This window comes from Dunckerocampus dactyliophorus, chromosome 13, assembly GCF_027744805.1.
Source record: "Dunckerocampus dactyliophorus isolate RoL2022-P2 chromosome 13, RoL_Ddac_1.1, whole genome shotgun sequence".
Lineage (NCBI taxonomy): Eukaryota > Metazoa > Chordata > Actinopteri > Syngnathiformes > Syngnathidae > Dunckerocampus > Dunckerocampus dactyliophorus.
This window is the reverse complement of record NC_072831.1, coordinates 9,625,837-9,646,355: the sequence shown is the minus strand read 5'-3', so window position 1 is coordinate 9,646,355 and position 20,519 is coordinate 9,625,837. Positions and strand designations below refer to the sequence as shown.

Here is a 20,519-nt window from a genome sequence, read left to right as displayed (position 1 = left end):
AGTCTTTTGTTGTCACTGTTTTTATTCTGTTCCACAGAAGGCACGTTTTCACAACAACCAAAACAATGAAGTACTCAATACTGTACATAACCAAAAATAAAACAAACAATATTGCAAATATCTGCAAGTATTACTGGTGGAGATGGATTGCGTTGTTTGCCCTGATGAGGTTCACTGTGACAAGTTCCTTCTGATGAGTGAACATGAGTGAACGGGGTTGTCGTCCACCGCCAGTCAGTACACGGTACTGAAACACCTCAACGTGTTATATGCTTCACAAAACTACCACTTTGGTTAGAAAAGGAGCCACTCTGCAATACAGTGCATATGGTACATCCATACTGTAGATACAGTCTGAGTAGAGACTTGCAAACATACCTGGTTTCCAGTCGGGATGTCCTTGTTATGGAGAAAAATGTGAAATGGCTTAGATTCGGGTGGACTCTCTGCCCGTCTTCCCTCATAGGCAGACCAAGGTTTATGACATAGTCCACCAAAGTTGCTCTTATGACATCTGAAATAATGGTTCTTGCATAACCTCGTCGACCACGTCTTCATCTCTTCCTCTTCCCTTGCTCTGTCTCTGTCTTTCTATACGTCTGCCTCTAGTGCTCCCTGCCTTCATGCTTGCAAAGTTCTCAGAATGTGAGACTGTATGTGTAGCTGGCTGATTGGCGGTCCGTTTTGTAGGTACAGTAGGTGTGTGTCTAATTGGGGTGTAACGGTTCACATGGATGTATTGAACCGTTTCGGTGCGGCATGTGCGGTTCGGCCCACTTGCGTGCCGTTTCGGTTATATTTTATGTTATTTTTCTCATTCACTTTATTAGCAGGGTGATCTAAGAGTGATCTATTTGAAATATCACACAAATGGGTCGCTTTTATTTATTTTAAAAAGTTCTGTTTGCATTTTTCATCTTCCATTTTTTTCTGCCTTTTTCGTACCGAAAATTAACCGAACCGAGCACTTCAAGAAACTGAACCGAACCGAGGTTACATTTTAGTGTACCGTCACACCTCTCGTGTCTAAGTATTTTCAATTACCCAGTGTGTTTTGTATTGTGAATAGATGTGTTCTCCCAATGGTACACTGAGATTTCAATTTTGAGTGAAGTGTCCTCTGTATGAAATTATGTGTAGTGTGCAGGAGCAAGTGTGTTGCAGAATTGCAACTAAGGTGCAAAGCAGCGCTTTTAGTTGAGGTATGGTTACATTGTGTGTAATGTGTAGTAACAACAACTTCAAGGTATGCTTTTTGGTTTAAGCATGTGTCTATAGTGTTCATGACTGTACATCTAACTTGTTACTGCAGGTAACAGGTCAGGTGATTGATCAGGTGGTTTGTTAGCATGTGAAGTCGGCCATGTTTCTTTCCAGCAAAGAATACATATTGTGAATGTATACAACTTTCACATGACGTGTTTGTTTACAGTGAAATGTGGACAATGTTGTCCCACTTCCTGTTTAAGGCTAGCTAGCACATAGCAAGCGTGCTAATTCTGTCGTCTTCTTGTGGTGGTGATGTTTCCACTTGACTCCAGTGAAAACCTCTTCATTGTTCTTGGTTAAGAGCTTCAAGTTGTTGTCTCTTTTCTGCCTCATCGCTCGCTGTGTCCACTCGACACTCGTTAAAGACAGTGACTTGAAGTCATTACAGCGAATGTTTAGCAAACATCGGCTAAGAGCACTTTGACATTTGACTCTTGGAATGTTCTCTCGTCTTCCTCACTTGGACACAGCGTAAACACGTCCTCTTCTTTCACCTTCTCCCTGGGGGAGGCCCTCTTTGCTGCCACCATGACACGCAAAAGAAGAATTTTAATTTGAAGGTTTAGACTTTTCCTTGTCCTGTTGTTGTACCTTATCTTGTTCTTAACTAGCATGTTATTATACTGTATATATTATTAGAATGCTGACTAGCATAGCTAACACTAAACATTTATTAGCATGTTGTGTAGCGTGGTGAACACAAAATTTTGACTAGCATGTTGACTAGCATGGCGAAGGCTAAATGTTGACTAGCGTAGGGGGAGCAGGCTGCTGTTAGACTGTTGGTTTTCTTGTTATTTTTTTTATTTTGGTGCTGAAGAGCGCCTCCTACAGCATTAATAGAAAGCTCACACGTGGAGGAAGGGTTGTGTTGTAAGTGATTGGTGTCTCACGCAGGGGGAGACAGACAGCAATGTCGCCTTTGGACACACACACACACACACACACACACACACAAACACACACCATCTTCAGCGGAGGCATGGTGGGGTGAAGGTGTAGAGGTTCTGGCATTTTCTGTCCCACTCTATTTATTTGCGGCGCCATCTATTTGCTGAGGTAAGATCACGCTGCGCTCGTATGCAAATGAGCGTCCATGACGGCGTGATATTTGAGAAATGTAAGTAAATGGAAACGTCTCAATGAGGCCGAAGGCCACCCTTCGCTCTCTGAGGCTGAAATTGCATGTCTGGCCTTCACAGCTAATTAGCGTCTTGTTGTGTGGAGACATTTGGCTGAACAGTCAGGAGCCTCACAGCTAGCACGCACAGCTAGCACGTGGCTAAAAGCTTCTCCCGGTGGGAGGGAAGGATGACGGCCACACAAACACACAACCTTTGCTGTCTTTGTGAGGACGCCGTGACCACTTTGGAACAAGAGAGTGTCCCAAGTGGTCATTGAACAATATTTTCATCACTTCAACTCAATCACTGGCAAAGACCACACAACACAATGCGCAAGACTCCTTGACTTCCACTTCTCCAGTACGGTAATCCCTCGTTCATCGCAGTTAATTCGTGATAAGTGAATTTCCGCAAAATAGGATTCCTTCTTTATGAATGGAATGGTGTATGAACCCCGTTTACGATCTTCTAAACCGTTTTTAACATTATTAGAGCCTTCTAGACATGAAACAACACCATAGTCACCTCTACCCAATATACATTGTAGTAGAACAGAGTTCAGAGTTGAGTTTTAGCTTGTAGTGTGTTACGACCGTAACTGTAGCCCGTGTTAATCCTTACTAGGGTCGCGGGGTTATGCTGGAGGCTATCCCAGCTGACTTTGGGCGAGAGGTGAGGTACTGCCTGGACTGGTCGCCAGTCAATCGCAGGGCACATAAAGACAAACAATCATTCACACTCACGGACAATTTAGAGTCACCAATTAACCTAACATGCATGTTTTTGGAATGTGGGAGCAACCCGGAGTACCCGGAGAAAACCCACACACACACGGGAAGAACGTGCAAACTCCACACAGAGATGCCCAGCGGAGATTGGAACTCAGATCTTTCAGATCTCCTGATTGTGTGGCCAACATGCTAACCACTTGGCCAAATGCAGCCCAATTCACAATTAATTAAAAGCAAATTGTTGAATAAAAGCATTTTCAAGCATAAACATGGCTAAATGAACAAAAATACAAATATAAGCCATAATGTTACAACATTCACAATTAATTAAAACATGAATGGCTCGGACTGTATTTGTATTTTAGTTCATCTAGCCATGTTTATGCTTGAAAATGTTTCATTTCATTTAACAATTTGCTTAAATACGCTTTTTTTTAAACTAATAACAGGGATTTCTTAGAATAGTAGACTACTATGATTCGATTCTGAGTGTGATTTGACTATCAGTCTCGTCTTTGAATCATATGAAAATGTCATGTGACCAAGATTGCACCATTCTGACTACATGGGGGTACCCACGGCTGCGGCTGAGCATACATTTTTACATAGAATGTCTTTGTTTTTGTTGTAAGTAGCCTATTTTGAAATTCAGCTCCCTTACTCCCTTTGTTTTGTTATTCTCTTAATAGCTCAGTGAAGGGCAGATTGATGATAACATGAAAATATATTGATGTTGATGTATTGATTGCTCAGGGAGGCTCACCTTTGAACTCTGTTGGAGGAGGTCAGTGACGGCATGCCGCCCCCTGCTGGCGTGGAGCTCTGTGATTGACAGCGAGGACAGATGCTGTCGTCTAAACAGGTAAGATGATCTCTGGAGACCATCTGCTCACCACTCGCTTCAATTCACACTTCTCACACACACACACACACACACACACACACACACGCAAATATGGCCAGGCATCAAATCAATATGGCGAGGACACACAGCGAGTCGTGCACACAAACATGCTTGTGGGCGTGTGGCTTTTTGCAGCGACGCATCAATATCGTCAGGTGCCACCTGGACAGGTCACATGACCGGATCACATGTCCCTCTCCAGTGGTTGCTTTGGCAGCCAGATAATGCTAACAATGATGCTAACACTAATGTTGTCATCGAGGAGAAGCTTCTAGAAGGAAGGAAGTCATATGTGACGACCACGCACTAGTGCTTCTTGCAGCTGTTGTCATGGTAACCACATGCCCATGGTAACAAATCATAACATGAACAGTAAGAAGTTAACATTGATCAAAGTCCTTCATTTGGCCCCGCCTCTTCTCTGCTGATGAAGTGGGGTGATGCTAACTAGCAAAGTCAGGCTTGGCAGAGGTAATGAACATGCGGTGACATCTACAATGCCTGTCCAACATGAGGGCGGCAACTTCCTGCATTTAGATTGTCAACAAGGTCAATCATGAGAATGTCCACCGTCTTAATGGACAATGCTAACCGCTAATGACCACGTAGGCTAGCCTGCCTGCAGATGCTACAAGCTAGGCTATAATTACGCTTCACCCTTTAGGACTCATCATGTCTTTTAGCCATTAGCACGCGCTAGCACGTCACCCTGGCGTAGCCCCTCGGTGCTCTGGCATTTCAAAGTGCTAATTATCACAACTTGTCGGCAAATGCTACTTAGCCTCGGCCAGGGGTCGGGGGACTTATGGGAGAACGAGTCCCGAGAGTCACTCGGGGGCGTGGCCAGCCGTCCACAGAGTGCTTTGTTTTGGATAATAATAGATTTCAAGCGCAGGTCACTTGAACGCACCGTCCCCTCTTAATGCTTGCATTCCACGCTAGCTAACATGTCTAGTAAACATAATAACAGAGGGCAGCAACTTGTTGCTAGGCAACCGTGATGAGTGCCGCCACTGCCATGCTGAGTGTTTGCGTGTGTGATTAGCACCTCTTACAACTACAACGCAAAAAGCACAAACAAACAAACAAACTAAAAAACATTTTTATTCCTTCTTCACTCACAAGGTCATGGTCTGCAATCTGCTGGCATGTCAGTGTAACTTCCGGGTATTACATCCTGGTATGCTACTATATCCTGGTGTGCTATGATATCATGATTAGTGCTGTCAAGAGATTAAAAAAATTAGATATTAATGAATTATTATCTGTAATTCATTCATCGAATGAATGTATTTTTTTTAATGTAACCTAAAATATGCTGAGAAAAGTGAGTGCATTGCATTATGGCGCCTGCCAGTTTGTCAGCACGTCACCAGTGTAATTGCAGAAACATTATTATACACAATGACTTTCTACATACCCTCACTGAGTGCACTCATTGTAGGCTGGGCTTGCTGAGAGGAGAAGCTCGCGGCAGCCTCATCCTAGGTTTCTGACCCGCATTTGATCACAAAATGTGCAAATTCAGCAATTAAGACATTACTGTGTTTCATGAAAAACACAGTAAAATCTTTTAGAGTAATTAACGCATACGCCTTTCGGCAAGCCACATCTCACCGTTATAACGACAGACGGCAGCACAGCGTAGTTGCCCACAGAGTGTGACGCTGTTTTATAACTTTAATGTAATGTGAACACATCAACAGCGGTGCAATTCCAACAACACATATGTATTTCCAACTCACAAACACGTCTTTAGTCCCTTTGTTGTCAGAACAACACTCCCTCATTGTCACTGCACAACCGCGAGATGCATTCATGGACACTTCGAACATCACAAGAACGTCTTTATATGCGTCTAAATAAACAGAAAGACATAGAAAAACAATAAGTGGATATTCTTATCGCTCAATTTGTAACTCTAAAGGCGGAAGTGCATTTTGCTGCATTTAAGTATGCTCGGAAATCCCAGAAAGTACACTCAAAATGTGAATCCAACTTAAATGACGTGGTGTGTTTGAACGCAACCCCTGATTGCTCATAATAACACGGTTGAAGTGTGATTAAATGTTCTGCTACTATTAAAGAAACCAGTGTTAGGTAAATCGATTTTTTAAGACGTGTGGTATCTTTTAGCTTGATTGAATTTTTCAGTTCATTTGGAGCTGTTAATACAGGCAAATATATATAAGCCATTTATCTTTCTTTCAATAAAATACAGTAAAAATGGGCACATTTCAGACATCATTTCAATTAATCAGGATTAATTCATTTGAAACCCATGATTAATCTGATTAAAAATTGTAATCATTTGACAGCACCAGTTAAAAACGATTGGAATCATACTAAAAATAAATGTATAGTACAGTACAATGTACAAACATCAATGATTATTTTATGTTATTATTTGTTTTACCAGGCCAGAGTGTACCCTGCCTCTCGCCCGAAGACTGCTGAGATAGGCTTCAAAATACACGTGGTCTTAGTGAGGACAAGCGATATAGAAGATGAATGGATAGATAGCGTTATTTTTTTATTTTAGTTTTCATAATGACAGGTGAGGCTGTGCCTGACCGCACACTACGGGTATGATATTACTTCTACCAGTGACGTGCGGTGAGGTTCATGGCTGGTGAGGCACTGACTTCTTTGGAGTTTTAACCAAAAAGAGGAGATTAATTCATTTAGGGTAACAACATGTTTTCAAAGGGTTTTCAGACACTTCTTAGACCCAATTATTTATTTTCTTTTGTAAACTGAAAAATATTTGTGTTCTTACCTCTGTACTGTATTTGTATATGAAGTACATGCAGCCTTTTACATAATCCTCCATCTTGGCAGTCAAATTCATTCATTAGGCACAGCATAACAATATATTGAATGCATTTGATTTGATTTGAGCACTAGCTAGCAGAAAGAAAAAAAAAACAAAAGTACTGGCCTTTTCCTCTATAGAAGGACCTGACAAGAAGCACCTTTCAACTCATGGATGCCCCCACCCCTTCAGGACGCAGCAGTACTACTGCAAGTGCCTCCCGTATGACATTTCTATATATTTTATTGTCTGATTAGTAAGAATAACTAGAAATGTGCAATTTCAAAAGTTATTGCATGTGAATGCTGGCGATGCTGATGCCGAACTGCTATGTTGCACTCGCCGTTGAATCCAAAATGCTGCAGCTAGCATGCTAACACCTAGCCCTGACCAGCTGACGCGGGACTGCAATGCTGCAGCTAGCATACTAACTGTTAACATGTTAACACCAAGCATGATAGCGCTAAGTGTCAATGGAAGATAAACCTGAAAAAATGGCTACAATGCTAAGTCACTAGTGATAGCAAATTAGCAATGCTAACATGTAAACTGTTAGCATTCTAGCACCTAACATATACATATACATTTATACATTTGAAAATAGTAAAAAATGTAATCGTTAAAGTTAGCATATTAGCTGGTAGCATGGTAACACCAAACATTAAAACACTCAGTTTAACCCTTTGAAAATAACAAAAAAGCTCACATGCTAATTGTTGCATGCTAATAATGCTAGCATGCTAGATGTTACCATACTAACACCTAGTATAATAGCACTTACTCGTTATGGATTATAAACATATGAAAATGGTTTAAATGCTAACATGCTAACATGAGCATCTCCAAATCTGAGACCATGGTTCTCAGCTGGAAAAGGGCTGAGTGCCACCTCCGGGTCGGGGATTAGATCCTGATTAGATCCAAGAGGAGGAGTTTAAAGCACCTTGAAGTCTTGTGCACTTGTGAGGGAACGATGGACAGGTGGATTGGTGCGGCGTCTGCAGTAAGGTTGTAGTAACGGTGTGGTGCAGGTTGCAGTAAAGTTGTGGTGAAGAGGGAGCTGAGCTGAAAGGCAAAGCTGTCGCTTTCCTGCTCGATCTACGTTCCTCACCTATGGACATGAGCTTTGGGTAGTGACCGAATAAGAATAAAGCCCATCGCTTTCTGCAAATTAGGGTCCTCTCCATTGGCGCAAACATCGATTAAACGATTGAGCTGATGAAGGCACTGGCACTGGTGACCTCGATAGCCTTATACGGATGTGAATCATGGACGCTCAGCGAGAATTTGGAGAAGAAAATAGCCACTTTCGAGATGAGATGTTTCCACCGATTACTCGGAATTCACTGGCACGATTGCCACACCAATGCATCGGTGCTGGAAGAGATCAGGAGGAAAATCTGGGATTATTTCGGACATGTCACACGACGGCCAGGCACACTAGCGCACACGGTAATGCATGGTCGGGTGGATGGGCGGCGAGCTCAGGGAAGACCAAGGAGGAATTGGGTGGATGGTGTGAGGATATGGGTGGAGAAGCTGGTGGAAATCTGCATGAGAATGGCGCAGGATAAGGACACCTGGAGAAGGACATCTCAGTGCCCCAATGGCAGAAATGCTATGGGTGTGACCTGACCTGACCAGTGGCATCTGGAATGGAGGCTAACCTCTCCACAGATATAGGCAAGTAATCAACGATGTTTACAGTCTTGATCTCTGCCTCGATGTCACATTTCTTACTGTCCTGTCAAAGTATGTGCTAATACCATTTCTTGCCCTGACACATACAAAACAGTTCTATTATATATTTTTAAGCCTGAGTAGCATCTACTGCATTGTATGTATTCTCCAGCGGCTTCTGATCAGTCTGCACTTTTCTGCCATTAGTATATTGATGGAATTTTTCTATGCCAAAAACTATAGCCAAACATTTCTTCTCAATATGTGTGTAGCCTTTTCAGTAGGAGTGAGAGCTCTACTACCAAATGCTACAGGATTGCCATTTTGAGTCAAAGCAGCCCCTAGTCCTGTGTCTGATGCATCGGACTGTAGTGTCAGTTCTACACCTTTGTCATAATACTACAACACTGTTGCCTTCTGTATTTTATTTATTAGCTTCTGAAATGCCATCTGAATCTGTCCATTCCCACATATTGTCTCATATTGTCTCATAATGTGTGTAAACTGTCTCAAAGCCCCACAGTCATCAGATAGATGACAAAAGAATTTGGACAGGTAGTTTGCCATACCTACAAGCCTCTGGAGCACTTTATCATCAGTTGGTCTGGGCAGCTCACTAATTGCGTGCACTTTCTCAGGGTCAATCTGGAGACCTTCTGCTGTCAGCAGATGTCCAATGTAAGGCACAGACTTAGCCTCGACTTTGTGTCAGCATTTAATCTGACGTTTTTCTCCTTGCATCTGGCTAGTAAACACCTCAAGTTTATATCATTATTCCTATCTGCCTCTTTCTTTCTTTCTTTGTCCCTCCCCAGTAATAAGCACATCATCAGCAATAAGATGCACACCACGCAGGCCATCAACTGCCTGCATGAGTTCACGCTGGAAAACTTTGGGAGCCGGACTAATTCCCATCGGCATCCTGAGCTAACTGAACCTGCAAAATGTGGTGGCAAATGTCGTGACGTACTGTAACTAGTCTTCTCACTCAGCTTCATGTACCAAAAACATGCCTGACATCACACACCATGAACACTCTTGCTTTAGAAAGTCTATATATTTAGTCTATATGATATATCAACGGGCAAGAGAGGAAAATGGCTTCCTTTCAGCGCTCTGTTCAGCAGTTTTGGATCTGTGCAAGTCCTACATTTTCCATTGGGTTTGGTCACTGTCATCATGCTGCTTATCCAGTCAGTACTGTATTGCACAAGTGCAATAATTCCATTATTCTGTAGTTCTCTAAGTTCAGCTTTGGGAGGTGTGAACAGAGCCAATGGCACTCTGCATTTAGGCACTTTTACAGGGGATACGCTCGTGTCAAGTCTCATGTAGTACTCCCCCTCAAGGCATCCCACAACACGGTAGAGATATGTCATGGTGCGTCTTGTTGCATCATCTTGCATTTGTCGCCGACAACACAGCATTCTTTCACAACATTGTCCAATTACTGAATGATATCAACTATTTTGATGACCTGTAAACTTTGAAACTGTGAATGTGAAATACTAATCATTAGCATTTAGTATAGTAGTTTACTGGTCAGATTTGATATGCATGTTATATGTTTTACAGCGGCCGCACGGTGGCCACGCAGTCAGGAGATCGGGATCGAGATCAGTTCGAATCTCCGTTGGACATCTCTGTGTGGAGTTTGCATGTTTTCCCCGTGCACGTGTGGGTTTTCTCCGGGTACTCCGGTTTCCTCCCACATTCCAAAAACATGCATGTTAGGTTAATTGGCGACGCTAAATTGTCCATAGGTATGAATGTGAGTGTCAATGGTTGTTTGTCTATATGTGCCCTGTGATTGGCTGGCGACTGGCGACCCCGCCTCTCGCCCGAAGTCAGCTGGGATAGGCTCCAGCGTACCTGCGACCCCGGTGAGAAAAAGCGGCATAGAAAATGGATGGGTGGATGTTTTACAGTAAGGGGTAGATCATTTTGACTTGTAATTTGCATGCTGAAAAAGCATGCAACCCTGATATACTGTACAATGTAAATAAATACTCATATTTATAAATATACTAAATACATATATTTTTTGTGTTTGTAGTAGGAGGTGGATCTTTGGGACTTCAGGGTCATTTTAAAAGTAGCTCGCAGGCTGAAAAAGTGTGAGCACCCCTGATATAGACCAATCAGGGCTATCCACACAGAAACATTTTTTGGTCAAAACGGCAAAGTATTTTATCGTTTCAGCCTCTCATCTACACGGTAACGGTGTTCTGGCACCGCCACATGACCAGAAGTGAGCTTTGACGACAAGCCAGCATAATATCTGAATATTTCCAGTGTCATGACTCACCGCCGTCGACATTCTCCCGGTATTATCTTGTCTTATACTCCCACAATGACGCAGATGTAATTCCACTTTGTCGTAAGTCTAGACGAGCCTTGGAAAACGGAAGACGACGGACTTATGTGCATGCTTTCTTTCTTCTTATGTGGTTTGGTGTGTCACATGGTTCCGTCCGCATATGTGTTTACAGCGCCACCTTTAGGGGTGCCCTGTGTATTACATAATTTTAATTTACATAAAGCACCCAAGTATGTGTGGACAGGGCCTCAGTCTAACCAGAAAAGTTATTGTTCATGCGGTACTTCCTCTGCATCAGAAGGAAGCAACAGTAGAAGAAGACGGCTTGCATTTAAACAAATATGGCGCTATCATATACTGTTAGTGTATTAACACTGACAAAAGCTAAAAAATAGAATATATACCGTAATTTAGGGATAGAGCCGCTACTTTTTTCTGAAACTTTTCTTAAACTTTGAACGCTGCTGTTTATACAGAGGTTCAGCTAATTTATCACCATGTTCTAATCTTGTGACATCTCCTTTAATTCAAAACTACTACTAATCGTTCAAATACTCTGCCACACTCCAGTCAGTGAGGAAACGGGAGCTCTTTCTTTGGCAGGAGCCAATCACGAGTTATAAGGGAACTCATGACAAGCTTGTCAACCCGTCGGAAATTGTAGGAGGTCATTAGTCAACATAACAGTCTGACTCATGGTGTCATCTTAGATAGAAGGCTAAAATTTCTTTGCTTCTTTTCTTTTCCTTGGGAGAATGAACAGAATAAGATTTTCATTGCATGGTATAACTGCTGTTTTACCATGCACATGACAATAAAACTCTCTTGAATCTTGAAATCATCACTTCCTCACATCCTTGTAGAGCACATGTGTCAAACTCAGGCCCGGGGGCCAAATGTGGCCCCTTCTGCAATTTCATCCGGCCCGTGGAGCTGTTTGGAAAGTAGCATTGAGTTGGCCCACCTTGCGGACCTTATCAAACAAAGTGCTTACAACGATATGCATAAATGAAGCGATTCCTCTCTTATAAACTACTCCTCTGGAATTTTAATCATTAAAAAAAGTGGAAACAATATTGTATATAGCACAAAATTCACAACTATTCTTATAAGGGTGCCAGATTCAGACCATAAGTCAAAATAATTTAACTGTACACAACTAAAAACGGCAGCACCTTAACTATTACACCCTGTTTGTACAAAGTAACACATAATAGTCCATCCACACGAGTGACGTTTAAAAAAAATGTATGTCCACATAAAGACACATTCCCCAGCTGTCATGTGCATTTTGTCCCAACCTGAAAACGTAACCACAGGGGTGCATTATATCGAATGTTACAATCCCGGCATTGCGCGCGCGGGGAAGCGGGATAAAAGGTGTATAGGCTGTTTATCTAGTCTTCAATGCTGATGAGGCATTTTCTCAAAATCTGAACATACTAACTACGATTTTTTCAGCCTGGATTATTGGGGCATGGGCTGTCACGTTCGCAACTTCAAACGAGCATCTATGTGTGCACTGATGATGCATATGAGGGTGCTTCGTTCACCAATTATGGACAAGAAGGTTTTAAGGTTAATACTTTCAACATGCAGAAATAAAAAGTGTTGAAAATTTCAGGATAAATAATTAGAAAGATGCAATGTTGGGGGGTGGGGTGAGGGGTAATGTCCAGTTCGGACCACAACCTTAAGTAGGATTTGAGTTTTGTCCCCCTGTGCGATTGAGTTTGGAGAGTTTTGCTGTTTCCTTTTGACAGCATATTTGAAGGCACTTTTCTAGGGTTAAACTATTTTCCCTGAGCAGCCTCTCTCTCATTGCAGAGCTGTATGTGCCACAATTCGCTCTCTGGAGGTGTTTATGTCCCCAAAATTGCAGGTACTGGCCAAATCTTTCAAATTAGTGACATATTTGTTATTGTTCTTTCACTTGTATAGTGATTTTCAACCTCCAAGGCACTCAAAGCGCTTTGCCACTGTTAGCACATTCTCCTACTGATGACGCAGCATCAGGAGCAACTGGGGGTTCAGTGTCTTGCCCAAGTATACTTCGACATGATCACGGGAGCCACAACCTTCAGGTTGGGAGACGACCACTCTGCCACCTGAGCCATGCCGCCCCACATTTGACAATATTTTTGTCAATAGTGTTCTTTCCTTGATTACGCACACAAAAATCTGTACGTCTCCACTGTCTCACTCGGTTTAGGGCAGCAGTGTCCATCAAACAGCAACATTATTGAACTCAGGATCCTCATCGCGAATGCACTGCCGCTCTCTCGTGTGTTCTGTCAGTTCCCTGACAGATAATAGAAAAGCTTGACCCCTTTCCAACATTTCCACGTCTTCGCTTAGTTGGCAGAGTCCCAAAAAAGTATCGGCGGCGGTCTAAGCTGCTCCATTTAGTCTGTTTTACACACTGCACACGTCATCACGTCTTCACATTCACATCCAGCAGCCTCAAAGTTTAACTAGCGCTGCCACTATGCGTCTACTTCTACCACACACCAATGTGAATTCACACGCACACACAGTGTGATGGTCCAGTTAGCATTGATTAGCTGCCTGCTTACTTTAATAAAGGTCTTGTAGAGCGCTACGCTGTGGCTACATCGACCAGCGCACTTCATTCACTACTTACACACTATTTACGACACACTTCATTACACACACGCACACATGCACGCATACCCATGCACACATGTTTCAGCGTGTGTGTTTGTCTGTTCTAGTCATTCTATTTTTATTCTTGTGTGAAATAGCTCATTAGCTGTTGCTAACACGCTAATGCTCTGTGTGTGTGCGTGTGTGTAAGTTAAGATGCGGCTTGTGGGACCTTTGACCTCTGCCATCAGCCTGCATCTCACCAGATGTCTTAACCTCATGTGCCTGTCTGTGCACGTTTGAGTCACTTCCCATTTCCTGTTAGCCCTGATGAGCTTCATCATCATCATCATCGCACTGGATGTGTGTGCGTGTGTGTGTGTGTGTGTAACATGAGTGAGTGGTCTGAGTCACTTTAGATAATTTTGATCAAATTGACGTTTCAAACGTGTGAAACATGACGCCATATTTACTCCCCATCCTCTTCCTCCTCACTTCCTTCAAGGAGGTCTAATGCGTCGCGTGTGTGTGTGATGAGATTAGCATCGAACGCAGAAAGACTCAAAGCATCAAACATCAAACTCGCTGCCATCGCTGGACGGTATGTTGGGGGGCGGTGTAACACTAACCTGTAATCACCTCACACACACACACACGCACACACACACAACGTTGTTACAAAACTTGTAGAAAGTTCAAATTGTGTTGTTTGTGTATCTTTGTTGTGGCCACGCCCCAAGCCCTTCTCACCGTTTCTGTTTGCGATCATGTGATTGTGTTCCTGTCGGCGGCCATGTTGTTGTTGTTGTTGGTGGTACAGCCAATCAATAGTCAGGAATAAAAATGTAACCAAGCCAATCAATTAGGCCCACTTCATTTTCATATGTCCACTCCATCGTCCTTGTCGCCGCGACAACAGCCCACCGCCCGGGAGCACCCCCTCAACCCCCTCCCCCTCGGCATGCATCCATTCTGACGGTGTCGGGTTCACCGTGATGGATGTTCCACACAGCAAAATGTGAGGCCGGATCCGTTTACGTCTAAAAACTTTGGATCAATAACAATATTTGCCCTGGAAAACAGACCCCGCATGCCCCCCCCATACACACACTTTAAAAGCCCACATTCATTTTTAATGGCGGCGAGCGGCGGCGTGAGCTAATACACGGACAGATGTGGCGAAGGCGGCGAGCGCGAGGTCAGTGTCAGCGGCTAATTGGCTCCTTGGCGGCGACACTCGATCCTGCTGATCCAATCACACACGGCACGCGGACCACTCATGCTAACGCAGCGCTCACCACGCCACAGGAAGTCAACATGGCCGCCACTGCACGCCATGTAAACAAACTGTGGACTTTTTTTGAGGAAAAAAACATCAGATGGTCGGGACATTGCTGAGATGAGAAAAGGTCAAACGCGCACACAGAGGTCAACGACAGGATTAACCATCATCACTTCCTGTTGGTCAGCTGACTTTCTGACCTCGCCGTGACCCCCAAAATTTACTAAGATGGATTTAAAACACATTTGACTCAACTGAAGCTAAAGCAAAGGTAATTAAAGTCAGCTAAAGTCAACTTGGCTTTAAAGCTAAGCTAACACTGAGTTCAACTCAAGTGTTTTGGTGAGCGGTGGTGCGCTGGACGCTTGCTGAGCAGCCTGCTAAATGCTCTGTTGGACCTGTCACCTCTGACCCGACGATTCCATCACAGGAAGTGAGCCAGCAGGCGGCCATGTTTGTGTTTTTGTTCTACCTGCTTGGCTAATTAGCCTCTTTGATTGGCCGCGAGGAGGAAGTGAGGGGGCGGTAGGGGGCAACAATGACTTTGTTGTGTCTCTTTGTGTCCATCAAACTAAAGAGGGGGTGTGTCCCTCCTCTTCCTTTCCTTTGTCGTCCCTTCAGACATGTCAACAACTCGCACCAACATTGTGCTAATGTGGTAATGCTAGCTATGCTATACAACACCCACATGCTAGCATATGCAATATTATTAAAATTGTACGATGTTGGCCTCAGTTAGTTATGCTGTGTTTCTATTGGCACACTTGCGTACACAATGACAGTAATGGATTTGGGACAGCACAACACTCAAAAATCATACACTCATGAAATGTAAAAAATGAATATTGATAACTTGAAATAAATATTAAAATTTGTCCATTGATTAAGGGATAGACATGAAGGGCCTGAAACCTAAGATGAGGCTGCCACAAGCATCTCTTCTGGTACACAGTGTACTCATCCATCCATTTTCTGTACCGCCTGTCCTCACTAGGGTCACGGGTATACTGGAGCCTATCCCAGCTGTCTTTGGGCAAGAGGCGGGGTTCTGGACAGGTCACCAGGCAATCGCAGGGCACATATTGACAAACAACCATTCACACTCACATTCACACCTATGGAGAATTTAGAGTCTCCAATTAACCAAGGATGCATATTTTTGGAATGTGGGAGTAAGCCGGAGTAACCCGGAGAGAACCCACGCATGCAAAGTCCACGCAGAGCTGTTCCAACAGAGATCCAAACCCACCCTTTTCTGACTGTGAGGCCAACATGCTAACCACAAGGCCACCGTGCAGCCCCACTTAGTTAATATAATACAATATTTACCTTCTTCTTCTGTTCACTACTTTCCATGGCTACAGGTTGCTCTTCAGCCACCCTTATTTCACTATGTAGCCAAAATGGTGACTATCGAGGGTAGTAAGTGTCAATCACTGCACAATCACCATTTTGAATGCAACATCCGGCCAGATACTGATAGTGTACTGCATGCTGCTGTACTTCTCAGTGTGAACGCACTTCTGCACTGAAAAGACTAAATGTAAGTACGCAAGTGTACCAATGGAGACACAGAATGGAGTCTTTTAGCTTCCAAGATGGCTCCCTTTCAGGCTGTTCTTCATGAGTTTCAAGGTGTAGTTGTTTTATAGGAGTGGTGTTGGCATGCATGTTTCCCCACCTGCACATCAACAGTGAGTTCCCAGGTGTTGAACATCCTCAGCACCTTTGGTCAAGACGACGCCCCTCTGTGGCTGCATGCCAGCAGTGCAGCAGGCTTTTGAGGAAAAAGTCGTCGTCTTCACCTTCAACATGTTGAATGAACATGCATGCTCACCACGTGCACTCTACCTGCTTTGACCTCTGTGTGTATTTGACCTTGTGGAGAAGGTGTGTTGGGGGCAGAAAGTGTTAAAGAGTGCAGAGTGAGTCTTTTAATCCTCTTAACGTGTGTTTTCTCCGCCAACATGTTAACCAGTCAGCCTCTAATCCTCCCTCACCGCCAATCACACGCCCCCTGGGAGGAGGGGGCGAGGCCAGTGAGGGAGGGGGATGAAAAGACAGTGAAAGAATGGCCTCCAGCATTTAGACAGAGCCCAACCATGTTTGATGGTGACCTCTGAACCCAACCCTCAGCATCCACTATCAGGCGGCCTGAAAGTGAACACTCTCATCTTTCCTCCAGTCACTGCACGTCCATCAACACACTGCAATTACGCTCACACGCTCACACGCACACACACACACACTCACACTCACACTCACACACTCACACAAAGAAACTTTCCTGACCTGCTCTGCACTATAAAAGTATTAATTCACCTATTATCTTTCTACACGCACACTTTTCATCTTTGTCTTTGTCTTTTCAAGACATTAACTCATAATCTCTTTAAAAGTGTGTGTGTGTGTGTGTGCATGCGTGTGCGTGCGTGTGTTTGTGCTGATGTATTTGGGGCCAGGCGGTGTGTGGTGTCAAAGCAAAGAGTGTTCCGCTCAACATCTCCACTGAGCAAACAAAACAACTTCTTAAGTTCTTAAGTGCTGTTTGTTTCATGTCACTTGACGGCACAGGTGGGTGGAGTCAGTACATCAAATTGCAACGACTCCTCTAGCAACAACAACCCATCCATCCATTTTCAATGTCTCTTATCAACAACAGCCTTTTGTTTTTTTTTTGTTTTTTTTACAAATAATGCCATACCTGCCTGCTTCAATATGTGCTAAGTCAAATAAGGAAATGAAAGTTGTCATAATTAACAAAATAAATAGTAAACAATAAAAGAGAAGGAAAAAGTAATGATCAACTATGGTTTTTCTAGCAAAAACAACTACAAGTACCTGCTGGACTCGTTCGTACCTTGGCATTTGAAAATAAGCAAACATTTCTGCAAAATATGAGAAAGTGAGGCGAAATATGGGAAATGATGCTCTTTCTACCAACATTTTCAGCAGTGTGTGGCTACATGCTAGCAATACTAGCTAATGACATCTTTTTAAAGTCTTTTTGTGGGAGGTTCACCATTTAATAATTTTTTTTTTCAATACTGTCATCAATACCAATAAGACAAAGAAATAACACCCAGTATAATGAAAATAAACAACATGATAGAGGAGGATTAACTATTTTTGTTACAAGTTCGGCTGTAACTGATCAGTGAGTGTTCAGTGTGTTTAGCAGATTAAAGTGTGTGTCCATTTCGGTGGTGAATTCTTGCATTGCAGAAGTTCTTTTTGACCATTTGCACTTATTGATGCAATATTTTGCATGGGTAATAAATACCTTCACAATATACTGTATTTTGGCAACAATGTTAAGACTTAAGGCAAGTGTGTCCAAACTTTTTTTCAGTGAGCGTCACATACATAATAATTAAAGGATGATACATTTCGTACATTAAAGGTACAATCCCATGTAGGGCAATCTATGGTAATCTATCTATCTTAGCTTTGTGTTTAGCTGACAAAGCGCTTCATTTAAATTTTACAATACCTATGCCGAATAAAAAATCAGCTGCGTGTTGAAAATGGCCGTACATTGGACACTCCTGTCCTCAGTGGAACATACTGTGTGTGCTGTGAGATGTTGAAATGAGTAAAAACAATATAGTAATGTATAAATATTTTCCAGGGACCAGGACAAGAAAGCTGCATTACTATTGGGACACTTAACATCAACATTCTAACAGGAAGTCCACTCACTGTAAGTACTGACAACACACGCAATAAAATGGCCCTCATCAATATTGATGCTGCTAATGAGACTTCACACACACACACGCACACACACACATGCACACACACGCACACGCACACACTCTAAGGCCACTAGGACTGGACACCAGCCACTGTGTGTGCCTGTGTGTACTTGACTGTGTGCGTGTGTGTGTTAGGACAGACTGAGGGCACTGTGATTGGACGGCCGCCATTGTGTGTCTGTGTGTGTGTGTGCGAATGTGTGTGTGCATGTAAGTGTGAGTTTGTGTGTGTCCATGGTTGAATGAATGCAACCATGTCCATCTGTTTGGCAGCAGACATGATTGTCACGCCATCTGGGCCCTTCTTGTGTGTGTGTGTGCGTGTGTGTGTGTGTGTTAGCCTTTAGGTGTGTGAGATGCAAAGGTGATAAGAGCACGCACACACACACACACACTAATGAGTAGTGAAAAGTTTACTTACAGTATTGTGTGGGCCTGATAGTGTGTGTGTATGTTTATTAGTAGTGGTGTCACAGGTCACATGACATGTAAAGTTGAGTTGTTAGACGTAACAAATAAAGAAAGAAAAACGTTCATGAACTGAAAAGAATGTGTTAGCAGTTCGTATGAGTGTCACGAGACACTCAACTCATGAGCCCAGACGATGCACAAGATTGGGTCCACGAGAACAAGACGAGACGAGATTTTAACATTCGTTTTAAGACAAGTACAATGAAAAAATATGACTGGACAAAGAAACTTATTTATTTAATCGTGTAACCATGCAGGTGTTTTGAAATGTTTACTGAAACTACACAAATTGACGCTAAACGATATTATTGTCAACAGTTTTTGAGACCAAATAAATTACTATAAGATATAACAATAATGTATCATAATAATGCAATATTTCCTTTAATACAGTGGTTCTCAGCTGGTTTGGTTGCGGGACCCACCAGCACCCTCAACGACAGGCGGCGACCCAAATTGTGAACATTTTTCAACTCAAACTTCTCAAATATCTTCTATTTAAAGGGACTGTTTGCATGAAAACATGAGTTGCAGCGGCAAGACGCTGTCTCCGTCTTTATGGCGCACTCTTCTTGAGCAGCACGTTAAGTCCCCACTCGATGTCTTTCCCTCCCACTCAACCTTGACAAAGTCTTCCATAAACATGGCGGCGTAGCAGGCCAATAGCACAGGCAAGAACGCAGGGTGCATTCATGGACATTGGGTCATTACATTATTATTATTATTATTATTATTTTGTCCAGGAAAAGGTCCGAAACCCACTGAAAACAGCTCCGCGACCCACTTTGGCGTTCCCGACCTACCAGTTCAGAATCACTGCTTTAATATGTCACCTTACACTCTGTAAAGTTGTGAATTGACGTTTGTGACATGTATTTTCTCACAGGCAAGTCATACTGTCAAAGGTTTTTAATATGGGTGTCAGCATTAATAGTATCAGCTGGAAGTTAAACAATGCAAGCTCATTGTTGTTGTCTTATTCAAGATTCAAGAGTTTTATTGTCATATTCATAGTTTATCTACTTGTCTTGGTCTATTTACGTCAGGGCTGTCCAGCTGTCCTTTGATATCTATAATTTAAAATATATATATATATATAAATATATATTTTAAAACTAATCGTTTTGTTATTATAATCGATTATTATCAACATTTAAGCTTTTTCTAGTTACATTGCACCTTTTTGCTGGGTTTTATATTTATTTTATTTCTGCAATGAGCCACGTTCCACAGATGGCCCCTGCGCCACACTTTGAGCAACCATGCGTTTTTCGCCAGGAAGGTGAGGTGCTGCCAGGTGATGGAGGAGTGTGCCCGAGCTCTGCCTTCCTGGGTTTGTCGCTGGTCAGGGGTTGGGTTGCATTGTAGAGGGGTTTATCACATTGCACAGCTGTACGAAGGTGGCGCTCCACTCCAGCTTGCCTGTGCGGCGGATACATGGAGTGACACAGCACTTCCTGTCTTTCACTTTTAATGTCGCTAAATTGTCAACGCGAATCTCTTCCATGTATGAGGTGTGTTATGAAGTTGGCGCCAAATGGAACGAGCATGAATAGAA

At 43.0% G+C, this 20,519-nt stretch overlaps 1 long non-coding RNA gene across 2 annotated transcripts in view; it reads left to right on the top strand.

The window, feature by feature from the left end:
• The window catches only part of LOC129192766 (uncharacterized), a 30,995-nt gene that overhangs the window by 8,110 nt on the left and 2,366 nt on the right, over positions 1-20,519 (top strand). Inside the window, exons 2-4 of one of the 2 annotated variants that reach the window (XR_008573488.1) lie at positions 3,878-3,986; positions 9,162-9,201; positions 9,339-9,997. This is a non-coding gene — a long non-coding RNA (uncharacterized LOC129192766). Of the gene's footprint in view, positions 1-3,877; positions 3,987-9,161; positions 9,202-9,338; positions 9,998-18,363; positions 18,436-20,519 lie in introns of those variants that run through there. The other variant, XR_008573487.1, reaches the window with a different exon arrangement.